The sequence below is a fragment of the Canis lupus genome, chromosome 31 (genome assembly GCF_048164855.1).
Source record: "Canis lupus baileyi chromosome 31, mCanLup2.hap1, whole genome shotgun sequence".
Lineage (NCBI taxonomy): Eukaryota > Metazoa > Chordata > Mammalia > Carnivora > Canidae > Canis > Canis lupus.
Window position 1 is genome coordinate 2997143 of NC_132868.1, and position 15003 is coordinate 3012145.

The 15003-nt window shown below is 39.8% G+C and overlaps 1 long non-coding RNA gene across 1 annotated transcript in view; it reads left to right on the forward strand.

The window, feature by feature from the left end:
• Positions 1–8816: 8816 nt before the first annotated feature.
• Positions 8817–15003, forward strand: part of LOC140621896 (uncharacterized) — a 37517-nt gene continuing 31330 nt past the window's right edge. Inside the window, exons 1-3 of the long non-coding RNA XR_012021612.1 lie at positions 8817–9282; positions 9352–9445; positions 13421–13515. This is a non-coding gene — a long non-coding RNA (uncharacterized lncRNA). The remainder of the gene's footprint in view (positions 9283–9351; positions 9446–13420; positions 13516–15003) is intronic.

Genomic DNA, 15003 nt, shown 5'->3' on the forward strand with positions numbered 1-15003 from the left:
ATTTGAATTGTTAAAATGGAACTACTTTATGAGATAGCTCTGTTTAGATCGATTCTGAGAAAAAAAAATGAGATTTCAACTACCTAAATCCTTCATTACTTGTATTTCTGTAATTTTATTTTAATTTATTATCTTCTGCTTGCTTAATTAATACAATAAGATTTTATATCTCTTTCTATTGCCAATGCCTTACAATGCTACTCTATTATTGACTTTGCATTGGGTTACATGGTAATCTAGACTTAACAACTCATGTGATTGTTAAATTTCTGCATGATAAAGTTTTTAAACTACAGTTTATTATAATCAGTGGAATTTATGTCCAGATAAGTATAATTTATATTCTAGGAGTGGCTATCACTTGGAACACATTAATTTGAAATCTTCATCTCGGGAAATAGCATTAGGGGTTGAATATTCAGAGTTATCCATGAACTCTAAAAAGATGAGGATTAAAAATACTTTTTAACTAGAGAATTGACTGCTGTTGTGGCAAGTGATGAAAATGGCTAGAGAGATGCTGTGGGCACCTCTGCCCTTTTATGAGCAAATGGAGAGTATCTACAAGGACAAGTCAGTATACTTTAGGTCTAAATAGTTTCTAGTTTCCTAAAGACACTGTCACCTGGCTCCATTAGAAACCTAAATGATTCCACATGAAAATATTGTTTCATCCATCTTAGAATGAATCTTTTAATCCTGGGAATTGTTGGAGTGTCTGAGATAAAAAATAGTCTTTGGTGATTAAAAAAAATGGTTTGTAATATTGCTGTTGTGTCTTCTTGCTAAACCAAAATAGTTTATTTTGTCTAAAATACATTTTCACTATAGCAAATCACCTAGTAACCTGATAACCAGGTCGTAGAAGATGAGGCTTAAAGCCTTCATTTAACTTTAATTGCTGAAAGCAGTTGGTATTTATCAAAAAAATCTGACCTTGCCTGACAGTTAATCCACAGTCAGATGCAAAAGTTGTAGAATAGCAGGCTATATCAGTATTTTCCAGAAATACAAAACCAGTAAGATTCTCTACAAATTTAAAATAAAGTCATTATGGAAGTCCTTATTCTGTCTGCTAAATTATTCCTATTCGCCTCCCCAGGTAACATGCTATGAGTGAACTTTATGTCTTCCTATGGTTTGTGCCATGTAAGTAGCTCTGACCAATGATGTGTCCTTCCAGGACATGTATTTCATTGCAAACACATGATCATTCAGGGAAAAAAGTGATCTTTTTTATGTAGCGGTGAATTATTTGGTGAAAATGTTGCCTGAATAAACTTGGAATGTATATAATGTACCTAATGAACAGGAAGCATTAGTGGCAGAGTCTGGAGAGCAGATTGTTATTAGATAAGTTTGTCATTCCATTTGAAAAGGCACTAAAAGAAAGAGAATGTAATTGGTTGGTTTGCCAGCAGAAATAAAGAAAATAAAGAGTATAGATATCCAGCCACTTGTAGATTTGGAACAAGTAACTGCTTCTTAACCCCAAACAATAAAAGACAGATAAAAAAATTCTTTGAGCAACAAAATCAGATGAAACCACTGTCTAAATGCAAGAATCAAATTAAGGATGCAGCTTTCAAATCCATTGTTTGACCTTTGAATGGCTTAGGTGCACCTCATTAAGCCTTTTCCTTGGACAAAATGACTTAGAAAAAGAGACCAGAGTGTGCCTCTCTCCTGGAAACCTATTAGGCCCCAGATAGCAGCGATTCTACCCAGAAAGAGGGGGAGTAAAAGTCTTGGAAAGAAACTATGGGTGTGGCTATAGGAACACATTGCTAGCTAGAATAAAAGAGGTAAGAGCGGCAAAGAAAAGACCTGGCTTACATTTTACTGTTTCAGACATTGAACAATCTTGAACTCTCACATTTATATGAGAGGAAAACAATCTGAGAGGGTGTTCAATCCCAAAAGAGAGTGAGGTGGCCATGAGGATGTGCTACTCAGATCACCAGCTGCAGGAAGCATGATGAACAGTGGCTCCAGGGGGGCCCCTCCCAAACCACCACCATGTGTATGCTGAGGCTACACCACCCATGGATTCCTCCCTTCTAATAACTGAACATAGGCAGGCTCATTCCTGGGAGATGTGGGACCCCTCTGATGGGCAACTTTGGCTCAAGGACTCACTGATGGCCTTGTCAAAAGTTCCTTGGATTGCCCTGCATTTTAAGATACATCAGCTCTCCTTCCTTCCATCTCTCCTCATTTCCTGCTCTTTTTCCTTTCCTTGGGGTCAGACCTGCATCTGATGTGAAGCTTCCCAAGCCTCCCCTAGCACCTTCTCCATTTTCTCCTACAGGCATTTCCCCAAATAAAGTTTTGCATGTTTAAACTCTTGGCATCTGCTTATCATAGGACTCAGGTGGTCACAAAGGGAATGTTTTCCCACACCCTCTTCAGAGTGGCCTAAGAGGATAACAAAGGACCTTCCAGAGGTTGGAAGTAAAGGAACAAATAAGGGACTGGAGAGATCCTCCCAGGGAGCAAAACCAGGGCATAATCATGAATATTTTCCTTCCCTTAGAAATTTTTACCCAGCTCCAAGAACTGGACTGCTTAGTATCTCATGTTCTTTCTGCTTTCTAAATAAGAGACTTTATTGCAGATACCTTATTCCTAAACCACAATTGTTTATAGGGTGGGTTGTTGACAAATGGCTTATCTTTTGCGTACATAATATCCTGGGTCAAGAGGAGCCAAATCCAACCTGTAATATACACTGTATTAGTCAGGAATCCAGTCAGGAGGCAAAAAACACACCAGCTTTTTAACAGATAATTAAATAAGAAACACTGTAGATGAAAAGGCAGAAGGGAGCACTAAAGGTATCACAAAGAAAGTATCAAATGGAAGCAGCTACCACTTCCAGGGGTTGGAAACTGAAGGGAAAAGTTAGGATTATTACAGAGCTGGATTCTGAGCTAAGATTCAGCCCTCTGACTGGTACATTTGGAGGAAGTGCTCTCTGTGCAAACCTCAGTGGTATGGCACTCAACTGTTCACTGGTTCTGTTGCCCTCAGGGGACAAAGTGAGTGCTTTCTTTAGAGAGTTTTGAAAAATTGCAAACCATTATTGGCTACTGTTACTGGAATATCTACCACTGATGTACTGTAGTACTATTACTGGAGTGATTTCACAGCATCAAAATGCAAGTATCATGTATATTTTTCTTCTTCTAGTCTCCAGTCTTCTTAAGAACCCCCAATTGCAAAGCCTAACTGGGAGTCAGCTGGTATAAGAGAAAGGATGGTTGTAGAATCTCAGTGTCATGAAATGGAGTTCAGAAAGTTAGAATTCAAGCTGGATGATAGTAGCTTAATGATCAGCATACCTCCTGATATAAATATTACTCAGATATCTCAACATCTAAGCCTTTACACTTCGTGGCATGACTGGATTAACATCTTTTAAATTTTCTCATTCAGAGAAGTTATATGTGCTTTTTGATTGTAAAATGAATGGTGAAGCAAATAGTCGTTGATTAGAAGGGTAGACCGTGCTGGTCTTTAAGATTTTTTCCATTGCATGTCTTTTTCTGCCCTAGTTTTGGGGCCTAAGGTTGATTCATTCTCTGACTTTTGGTGATAGAGCCACAAATCCATTTCTGACCAAATAAGTGGTCATTGGGAATGCTGTGTATTATTTCTGGGGTCTGCATTTAAATTTTCATCCAAAGCTCTTGAGAGCACCTTCTTTCCCTCTGCACTCAGAATGATCCCCAGAGTTCAAGATAGTGGCTGCCTCATTAGCCTAGATCCAGAGGGACTAAGACGAGCAAAGTCTCTAGTTAATTACAACAGTGAAACATGAGGAAGAAAAGAACCATGTTTGTGCTTAAGCCACTGAAATCTGGGGGCTATTTATTACTGCAGGATACCTAGCCCATTCCAACTGACATTATCTATGTTTGTCACAAAACAACTTCTTATTGATGTACTCTTTCTCTGGTGATATCGCAGATGAACTAAATCTTCTAAAGTTTATTTTGAAAATTGTTTATTTCTATGCCATTTCTTTTTCAAAGAGGATTTGGGATAGCTTATGGGGATACTAAATACTAAATGATGGAGAAGGTCATTGAGAGGATGTGACCATAGTTTGACCAGCGAGCTGGGTCATGGCAATCAGAGGCTCCTCACCCTCTCCCTGTTCTTGGAATGTACATTCTGCCCATGGCTCCTCCAGTGGGAGTTGTTTTCAAGGACATGGCCTTGAGAGATTAATGTGTCATTAAGACCATCTGGACCATGTACATGACTGAACCCCATTAAGGCCTCTGTATAAACTCAAGATTCTTCACCAGTGAATGTGGAGATCTACTCATCTTGCAGCCAGTAAGACAAGCCTCATAAGTAAGTTCCCTTGCTTGTTAAACCTCCCACCTACCCACCCTTCTGAAGTGATCTGCCCCTTTCTACATCTTTCCCTGTCTTCCATGTATGGGGGGTCAGTTTCAGATTTTACTTGGGAAATTCCCAAGGTTTCAAACCATCAGTGATGCTTTTTACATGGACAAAATTAATTTGAATAGCAGAGCACTATGAATATCAGGGGCTTTCCTCCAGTTTGAATTTTAAGGAAATTAAAATATTTTTTATTTGGCCCAAAAGATACATTTTAAATAAAAACTTCAAGAAATAGGAAGGTATTTAGTATTTATAGTCAGAGTTCAAACACAATGTAACTGTTAGTGGTTGATTGTTAATATGGTTGACAAGCAAAACCTTGTCAAAATATGAAAGATTTAGTGGTGCTAAGCATAAATAACTGAATAATTCATCATTGAAAATAAAATGAATTTCTCTTTAAAAATTTAAAGTTCATGCATTTGAAACATAACGATGGCTATAATTTCAAAAATGTATTTGTAAAACAGTGGAGAAAGTAGAATAAAAACTTTATTGTAAGTGATCCTATAAACTATCAAATGAGTGGTCTGAGACAATATTTTTACATGTTATACTGGGCATTTTTTAGAGTAAATATCATTGTGGGGCACCTGGTGGCTCAGTCGGTTAAGCATCTGTTTGGCTCAGGTCATGATCAGAGGGTTCCTGGAAAAAGCCAAGAGTTGGGCACCCTGATCAGTGGGGAGTCTGCTTCTCCCATTTCCGCTTGTGTTCTCTGTCTCTCAAATAAAAAATAAAATAAAAAAACTTAAAAAATAAATACTGTAACCTCTAAAAAGCAAGATTTTTAATTACTGGGAAAAATTTTATTTTATTTTATAGATTTATTTATTTATTCATGAGAGACACACAGAGAGGCAGAGACAGAGGCAGAGGGAGAAGGAGGCTCCTTGCAGAGAGCCCGATGTGGGACTTGATCCCGGATCCTGGGGTCAGGCCCTGAGCCAAAGGCAGATGCTCAACAGCAGAGCCACCCAGGTGTCCCTAGGATAAATTTTAGACATTATTTCTTTATATTGCTTTATATTTCCTAAGTCTCATAATCCATTTGAATTGATGTAGAGGTCAGTTAACAAAGAAAATCCTTTTGTTATTTATTTATTTATTTATTTATTTATTTATTTATTTTCTCTCCCCCACTTTATTGAAATATAATTGACATATAACATTGTATATACTTAAGGTTCACTGTCTGTTGATGATACTCGTGTGTACTGTAAAATGATTAACACTATAGTGTAAGCTAGTACCTCCATCCTGCCAAGTAATTACCAGTTTTTTCTTCATGTTTTAATCACTGTCTCTACTTACCTAGACTCCATATAGCCCCAAAGTAATTAATTGTAAATGCCTGGTTTTGCCCTGAAGTTCACCCTGATGGCATGCCCCAGGTGTGAAGTTTCAAATGTGATTCTATTGAAATGTCAAGGTTTCCAGAACAAACCTGGCATGCCAGCCATACTGCCTTTACCAGACCCAAGTTCTCTCCAGTGGAACTTGGATTCCATCTAGCAAAGCCGGGCAGCAAACCTCCATCAGCTAGAAGTAGGGATCTGAGTCAATCTCTTTCTGCTTTTCCAAAGAATATGTAGCAAGTGATTATTTTGCCTAAGTCTATCCCTCAGGGGATGTCCTAGAGAATTAAGTGACAGAGCCCTTCTCAGTCTTGCTTTGTTGAGGTCTGAAATAGGGGAACTATTCCCAGGGAGCAGCCCCCTCAGCAAAGTGCTTAGCCTCCACAAGCTTGAGTGTCTGATTTAAGGTTTCACGATTTCCAGGTGCAGAAACACTGAGGTAGATCAATTTAAGATAAAGTATTGATGACAATTAGATATAGGGCAATTTGTGGCAAGAGTCAGTCTTTTGAAGACAAGGATTCAGTTGCTAATGATGTAATTTTACCTTTGTAAAGGTCTGTTAGATTTTCAGACATTTTGAGGAGATTATAATTTTGTTTTCTTTTCCAGAACACAGGAAAGAGTTTACTAATTACCATTTCACAAGATTTGTAAGTAGAAAGCAAGGGGAAAAAAGAATGAAAACACCTTGGTCTTCTAACCTAGAGGCCGGTGTCTGTCCCACTACACTATGCTCATTAGCTTCTAAATGTTGCCTCTGTTAGGTACATAGGTGGCATCTTGTGGGCATGTGGATACAATCCATTATAATGAAATGATGTATAATTTTTAGCTAATCTTGTAAATATCCATAATTCAGACCAAGGTACAAAATATTTCTGTACTTGATTTGATCAGAGTCAATCCTTTTTAAAATTAAAGTAGGCTCCATGCCCAGCGAGGAGCCCAATGTGGGGCTTGAACTCACAATCCTGAGATCAAGACCTAAGCTGAGATCAAGAGTTGGATGCTTAATGGACTGAGCCACCCAGGCGCCCTGTCATTTTCTAGCCTTGTATCCATTTTTTAGTGAATATTTTATCTCCTCATATTGGATTTACTAGAAACTTTTCTTCCTCTTTGCCTTACCCTCCCTTGATGGCTTAGGTTTCCTCCCAGTGAGAAAACAGGGTACCTGTGGTCTCCTCCATTCTTTTGGGAAGATAGGGACAAGGGGTGTTTTTGTCTCCTCAAAGCTTTCAGTCACTCATATTTTTTTCACCCTGGTGGGACACGGGTAGTGACTGTGATGTCCACTCAGGTAGCATAAAGTTGATGTGCTAAGACATTGTCTTTTTTAAAGTCCCTTCCCTCTATGGAATGGAAGAAAAAGAAAATCCTGCTTTGCTATAACCACCTTCCAACCACCTGTCTTACATCCTATTCCCATGCCAACCCCATCTCCACTCTGAAAAAAAAAAAAAAAGATATTTGCAAGTGGTTAGTGATGAAATTTTGGAATATAGGTGAGGTCTGGAGCCGATTACCAAGAAAGAATTCTTGAGACATCTTTGGTGCAAAATGGTGGTTTTATTAAAGCCCGGGGACAGGATCCATGGGCAGGAAGAGCTCCTGCCCTGGGCCTGTGAGGGGTGGCTGTTTATATACCTGGGAGTTAGGAGGGGTCTGGGGATAGCGTACTCTCTAAGGAATTTTGGAAGCAAGGTTTCCAGGACCTTGAGGTGGCTGGCTGTTATTGGGAAAAAGTCACTTATTACCATCTAATAAAACCTGAGTCATGAGACCCTTCACATGTGTATTGGTGGACCATGTGCTTGGGGGATGATTGCCAACATGTATCATGGGGTTTTAGAGATAAAAGGAAATTTCTAAAGGAATTTTCATATGTTAAAGTAGACTTACAGGATCCTGGGGGCCGGGCTAAGATTGCCTTCTGCCCTTAGCGAAGTAGGAACATTTATGCAGTTGAGTCTCTAGAGGAATGTTACTCTTCCTGCTTCAAGGATTTGTCAATGTGCTGGCCCAAGCTAGTGCCTTGTCCTCAGCTAGCCCTGTGTCCCCCCATCAGTTAGGACTTGATGTGGTTTGGAGTGGTGTTGGAGTATGAAGCTCAAGGCCAAGAAAGAATCCTTGAGACTTCCTTGGCGCAAAATGGTGATTTTATTAAAACAAGAGGACGGGACCCTGTGGGCAGGAAGAGTTGCTGTGGGGATGTGAGGAGCAACTGATTATATACTTTGGGGTTGGGGCAAGTCAAGACAAAGAAGTTCCAAAAGGATTTTCACATGCTAAAGAAGACTCACAGGATACTGGAGGTCTGGCTATTGTCAAGCTAAGATTGTTTTGCCTTCTAGGAAAGCATTAAGCTTAAAACAGTTGGGAATATCCTGGAGGAACATTATACTCTGCCTGCCTCAAGCATTTGTCAGTGGTCTGCAGGTTATAAGGACCTTTAATTTTATCTACATTTTCTTTTGCCTTTGTTGCCCACATCAGGACTTAACAGCAACAAGGCTCATAAAAGTAGCATTGAATGCTATGGCTTCATAGTCAGCTGTGTGTCCAACAGCAAGGAGAAAATAGAGAGGTGATTTGATCAGATTCTATCAAATTTGAAAATCAGAATAATCAAAACTCTCCTATATATCTAAAAGCCACAGAGGTTGTGAGTTTACTAACAAGTAGTCTCATCTCCACACAGAATGTAGAACATATTATCCAATCATACAGCCAATGTGTTTAACATTAACATATTAGGTATTTTGGGTTAAAAGTCATTATGAGTAATCCCCTTCTGGCTGCATATCATACATCAGTCAGAAAAACAGCCCTAGAGTAGATTGAGTGGCTATAAAACCAGAATAAATAAAGGCCCTGTACTTTGTCCAACAGTCTGAAAATCAGGTCTATGAACAGCGTGATGACAGCATACATAAGCCTCCAGAGAATAGGAATACAATTTGAGCAACTACCAGTATTAGCATTTTAGTGACAAATGATATGCAGAGCAGGCTGGTTTCAAAAGATATGCTTAGGGCTTCAGAGGACTCTTACTGTGAGCGCCATTGGGATGATCTTCCTTTCAAATGCCACCCTAGCCTTTGATTGCCAACTTGGCTTTGACTGGAGCAGTATCAGTCTATAAAAGCGCAAAGGTTAGCTTTCCATTGGAGGAGTGTGTAAAGGAAGTGCAAGAGGGAAGCTGAAATCATAAAAGAGAAGCATTCCAATATGTCACGGGATTGCTGAAACTCGATGGCACAGAATTCATCAGAGCTCTGTCCCCTTCCTCCATGAAGGTTGCAACAAATGGAGACAAAGGAGGGCCGTTCACTTTCCCTATTGCTGGCCCTTTACTAGTGCGGGGTCAGAGTTCTCCAAATGCTGTGTGGAAGGTTTGGAGGCCTCTAATTAAAATGCAAAATAGCTCTCACCTGGGACTTATCTTGTGGTGAGAAACCAGGCTGTGAAGAAGTTAATCTTAAAAATCTTTCAACAGAAGGTAAGCCTCTCTGTATCAAGGAATAACATAATTTAATTATAGAATTCTAAAAGTGTCATTTGTTTTCAGGATTTATGGCTTGATCTTTGAGGAGTCCATGCCATGAGGTGGGATCTGGCGAGGGCAGCTCGATCGTAGTATCGCATTTTCCACTCAGCCAAGGGTAAAGTATAATGACATAATAATAAAACTTTATTTTTAAATATAGCCTTAAACCAATTTAGCACATGTTAGTATTTTCTGTCATCCTTAATTACACCAAATAATAAGTCAATTTAATTTTAACTAACATTAAGAGAGCTCTTTAAGAATGGAGCTTGCAATTATAAAAGAATAATAATAGCTTATATTTACTTTGCTTTGACTCACTTCCTACGTGTGAACTCCATGAGTTTTGCTCATCTGAATTCCCTTCAGCCACATTAAGTGCCCTTTGAGCTTGGTCCTATTATTAAATGCCTCCTTCATAGATAACAAGATTGAAGCAGAAAATTAAGTAACTTGCCTAGGGACACAGGTCTAAACTGGTAGAGGTGATGTGAAGCCAGGCAGGTGACTACAGAGTTCAACCCCCTGCCCACTCCATTCCGGTAGCATTTTGTACCATGAGATGGTGTTTGTCAAAGTAGCTCCCATGGACTAGATGCCCAGGGGATGTTCAGTTTCTTCTTCTGAAGAACTTTGTGAGAGAAGCATTCCCACTAAATCTGATGGTTTTTAGATTTCATCCTTAAATAGAAATAATAAGCTAAGAAGTCAATTCAAATTTGTAGTTAAGTGCAGATATAATGAAGTATATTGTCCAAGATTCTCTTTTAAATAAAACAAAATTTCGTGTGCTTTGAAACACAGGGGGACGGAAGTCAATTTTCATCTCAGATGTTTTGATGTACTTACTAAGGGCCTAGATAAGTAGTGACTATCCTTTGTGGCTAGTTACACCATTAAGTATGTAGTGGCCTGGAAAAAACTTCACCTTCACCCAGTTTACACAAATAGTGTTGAGTCATCTAGGATAGGAAGTGTTGTCGGAATCACCAGGGAAAAGCGCCTGGCTGGTTTGGAGCATGCGTTTCTTGGTCTTGGGGTCATGAGTTGGAGTCCCATGTGTGGTATAGAGATTACTTAAAAAGAAATTCTTAAAAAAAAAAAAAATAATCACCAGGGAAACTCACTAGATTTCAGACTTCCTGGCCTACATTCTTAGACTCTTGGGCAGAGGTGAGCTGACAAGTTAATCTTTAACAAATATCCTACTCACATTAACAAATAATGTTTGTGATTCATAATAAATGCAAGCACGAAAGTCTCTGCCTCAGCCTCAAACCTCCCTAAATCCACCCCAGAACTTTCCCACTTTGGGATGGCCAACATGGGGCTGACTTTCTTCAGGGTTCTTCAGTCTACGGAGGTTTGACTGAGATGTCATACTGGAAACTGTGGGCAAAGAGATGCCAAAAAGCGCATGGACAGGCAACAGAAGAATTGCAGCTAGAAAAAGTAATGAAATATAAAACAAACATGTGGCAGTATTAAGAAAATTGTAAATCACCGAGAAAATGTAAACATTATCATTATGGCTGCTATTGTTGTAGTAAGTACAATTTAGTAGAGAAAGAACATTTTCTCATCATGTATAGATGCAACAGGAATTTATATTTCCTCTTTGTATGGCTCATTTCACACAGCAGTTTTTGAGTCATAAAAAGGAGAAAGCAATCTTCATGATGAAAATTTTAATAATGGGGAAAGCATGTGCATTATAACTGGAGATACTTTCAGGACTCCTGCCACACCTGACTGCTGTCTCACAATGTGTCCTCTTTGTTGGGGCCAGGCGGGAAGGGAAACTCCTCAAGATGGCGGATACGCCAAAATGGCTGAAGTTCCTGTCACCACCTCCACTTGGGATGACAGCTTGAGCAGACCCTTACACCTCTCCTTTGGACTTCCTCAACCGAACCCAATGCCCTTCAAACCCCAGAGGAGGAAGTCACCTTTGACTGGTCGAATTGCAATCCTTCCTTTGCATAGTGAGGGTCACTCTGACTGGTTGGATTGCAATCCTTCCTTTGCATATGAGCCAACCAATAGGAAACCGTTCTGCCTTACAACGTTATGTAAACCCCCTACCACCTTGTCTTGGGGCGACTTCCTCGACTCACTCTCTTTCCCCCGTGAGTCGTGGAACCTCGCCCGAGGGTGCCTGCAATAAAATCTGTTCTTGGACCCTCGCTTGCCTTGGCGGTCTCATTTCCGTCTAGTTACTAAAAAAACTTAACACTCTTACCACCCTGCTCAGGACAACTCCTCCAAGTTCTTCTCTGCTCCATCAAGGCTACTGAGTAGCAGAGGGGCACGTGGGATCGAGGGGAAGGGAAGTACATTTTATTGATGAAGAGAGGGTAGTCATGATCTTAGCAGGAAGGCAAGATTTGGAGAGTTGATCAAGCCTTTGGCTACCTGAGAACAAAGCCCACGGTCCAGTATCTGGCATACAGACCCTGACCTTCCTGAGGCCAGTGGCTCACTTCTTCCCAGGCTCCCACTAATGTAAACTCCTATATCTTGATGTTCTGGTCATGATCTCTGTTCCTTGCAATCAGAAGGACCTACGGTTTGAACCACCTATAATGGAAATGATTATCTTGAAGGCATGAGTTGTGGACAGTGAAAAGACATGCACAGCGTCCTTTTATGGTGACTTGGGTGTGGAAAAGGCACACAGGGCAGACTGAATGAACTAAGGGCTTCTGCCCACTTTTCCTTCTCTGACATCTCAAGTTGCTTCTCATCTCACTAAAGAAATGGAGACCAGTTTCCCACCTCTTATATCTGGGCTGGCCTCGTACATTGTTTGGCTAAGTAGCGGATGATTGAAGGGATCAAAGCTCCAAATCAAGGCTCCAAGAACGCTCTTGCACTTCTCTTGCCATGAGAAGTTGCCGTGGTTATCCTGCTGGAGGGTGATGTAGCACTTGGGGCAGACTGAGTCACCTAGGAGCCAGCCAACTGTCAGTGAGTAAACCCAGCCAAGATGAGTGGAACTACTTGACCTTGCAGCTGACACTATACCCATTAGTAATGAACCACCATTGTGTAAGCCAGTGATGTTTTGTATTGTTGGTTCTCTACCATTATTGTGACAATAAATAACTGACACAGCATAAGATGGATGTGGATTAAATGAAGACAGGAGTGAAAGTATTTGGCATGAGGCAGAGGATGGTATAGATTTATACTTGAAAATTAATTGAGTCATTGTTCTGGTATGAATATACACAATTAGTTTAACAATATCAGTTAAAGTAGATTATATCTAACTTTAATTTAGTGTTCTTGGAGCTTCAAATCTTAAAGTCTTTTTAAGAAGAGATTACATATTATCTGTTAATTGCATCTGTTGGGATTTATCACTTGCTTAGGTTCTTGCTTCAGTATCAACAAAACATTTTTACTGGGAACTTTTTATTCATTTTCTTGGTCACTTGAAAAGAACCCCTTGATGTCCATTTTTTTCACTTTCATTAAAATCCACCACCCCTATTTTTCCCATATGTATGTCACCTAGAAGTCCTGCAGAAAAAAAGATGGCACACACAAATTAGGATATTTTGAAGACAGTTTAATAAATGCACCATCGACATAGATTTGAGTGAGCTAACCCACAAGATCATGAACCCAACAAAGTACTAGGAATACAGGGGCTGTTGCTACTCAAGGCAGAAAGAGTGAGATGATTGGTTTCTATGACCTGAAAGGAGAGAGTTCTTTATGGAACCTACATGTGGGGAGCTGGGAGGATAAAAATTCCAAGCTTATTCTCCTTCTCTGATTTTGTCTTGGGATCCCTTTTAGCCAAAGCCAATTTCAGGGCAAAGGAATGCATTGAGACAGTTGATGTAGGGAGGCTTCAGAAACCAAGAATGCCAAATGTGAGCATGATAGTACATATGCCTCTCAAATTTTACCCACAAATCCCCTTTCTAAATAGCAAAGCAGGACTTCTGGAAGCCCTGGATACTAGATTTACTGGGTTTTGAATGACCAAAATGATCATTTGAATGATCACTGCCCAGATTATTTCAGTTTATTAACATTATGCCTTCTATTGTCAAAACACTTTTATCTCTCAAAGAATCTCAGGCACAACTACTGCTCCCTGACCTATGTAACCTGCCAACAACAGAGACCAAGGCTGAAACCCTGCCATCATACTACCAGCCACTGGAGGTAAATTGATTACACTGTGTTGTTATGCTTCTTCTATCCTGGAAGCAGCAGCCTTTAATCTTTACTAGAATCAACACGTTTCCAGCTATCAGCTTGCCTTTTCTGTCCATGCCACTGTACAAGGGCTTATAAAGGGTGATCCATTGGCACAGGATAGTGGGTAATATTGCCTTAAACCAAGAGGTGCACTAAACTTCACAGAGGATGGGCAATGGACACAGGGCCATAGAATCCACTGGTTATACTATACCATCCAAAAACTGCTAGAAATACAGTACGTTTTTGAAGGCATTGTTGAGGTAAAAAGTTGAAGGAGATAACCTTACATGGCAGGTTGCCATCTTCCAAGATGCAGTACAAGTCCTATATCAAAAACTATTATATCAAGCTGGGTCCATTAAAGATAGAATATGTGGGTCTGAACACCTAGGTATAGAATTAGGAGTGGCATAATTTCCCATCACTCTCAGCGATCCACTTAGGAAATTTCAACCTCCTATCTTCAAAATTGAGTTACCTGCTAGGTGGCTGTGAAGTGAGGGGAGGAATATACTCCCCCAATTTTTGAGGTACTTAAAATTGACTTTATATTGGTTCTGTTCCTAAAGTGTCCACAGTGGTCAGCCAGTTGGGCTAGAGGTATAGAGGGCCAAGTATATAATAGACTGTTTTTTGAGATTCACCTTACGGTGGGCAAATTTGATCCCTGAACACCTCCAATGGTTATTTTTCTAGTTCCTTAGTGCATAGTTTAGTATGAACACACCCAGCAAAAAGCAGAAGTCTCATGTTGGTTCTCTGACAAGTAGAGTCAGAACTATTATAGTGGAACCAGTTTAATGAAAACTGGTAGATCGGTCTCTACCTAGAAAACTAGTTAACCAAGAGCAATACTGCATTCCTAGAGGGTCTGCAGAGATTAGTGTCACTTTCAAGGACCTGAAGGATGCAGGGAGAGTGATTTGTGACACATTATTATTCTAATAACCCATCTGGTCTGTGCAAAAAAGATATGGACCTTAGAGTGACAGTAGGTTATCACCAACTTTATCATTCAGGGAATTCAATCGCAAATGCTGTAGATGTGTTTTCTCTACTAGAGCAAGTCAACAAAAAGTAACTAGTTCTTGTTACCTAGGATGCAATTATTGATCTGGAGAACTCTTTTTTTTTTTCCTTTATACCTTTTAGTAAAGCCCACCAACAAGAGCGGGCTTTCAATTTTCTGGCCATTTACTTTTCTACCTTGTAGCTATTCCAACTTCTAGCCTTCTGTCATTAGCTAGTCTGCAAGGACCCCTATTGTCTCATAAAATATTGTGCTAATCCACTATGTTGATTATATCATGCAATTGCACCTGCTGGTCAGGAAAAAGTTATTTTAACTGCTTTTATATGACATTTGTTCCAGAGGATAGGAAACACATCCCTTGAAAATTCAGAGTCCTGTTCCTTAATTAAATTTTGAAAGTTCCAGTGGTTCAAGTA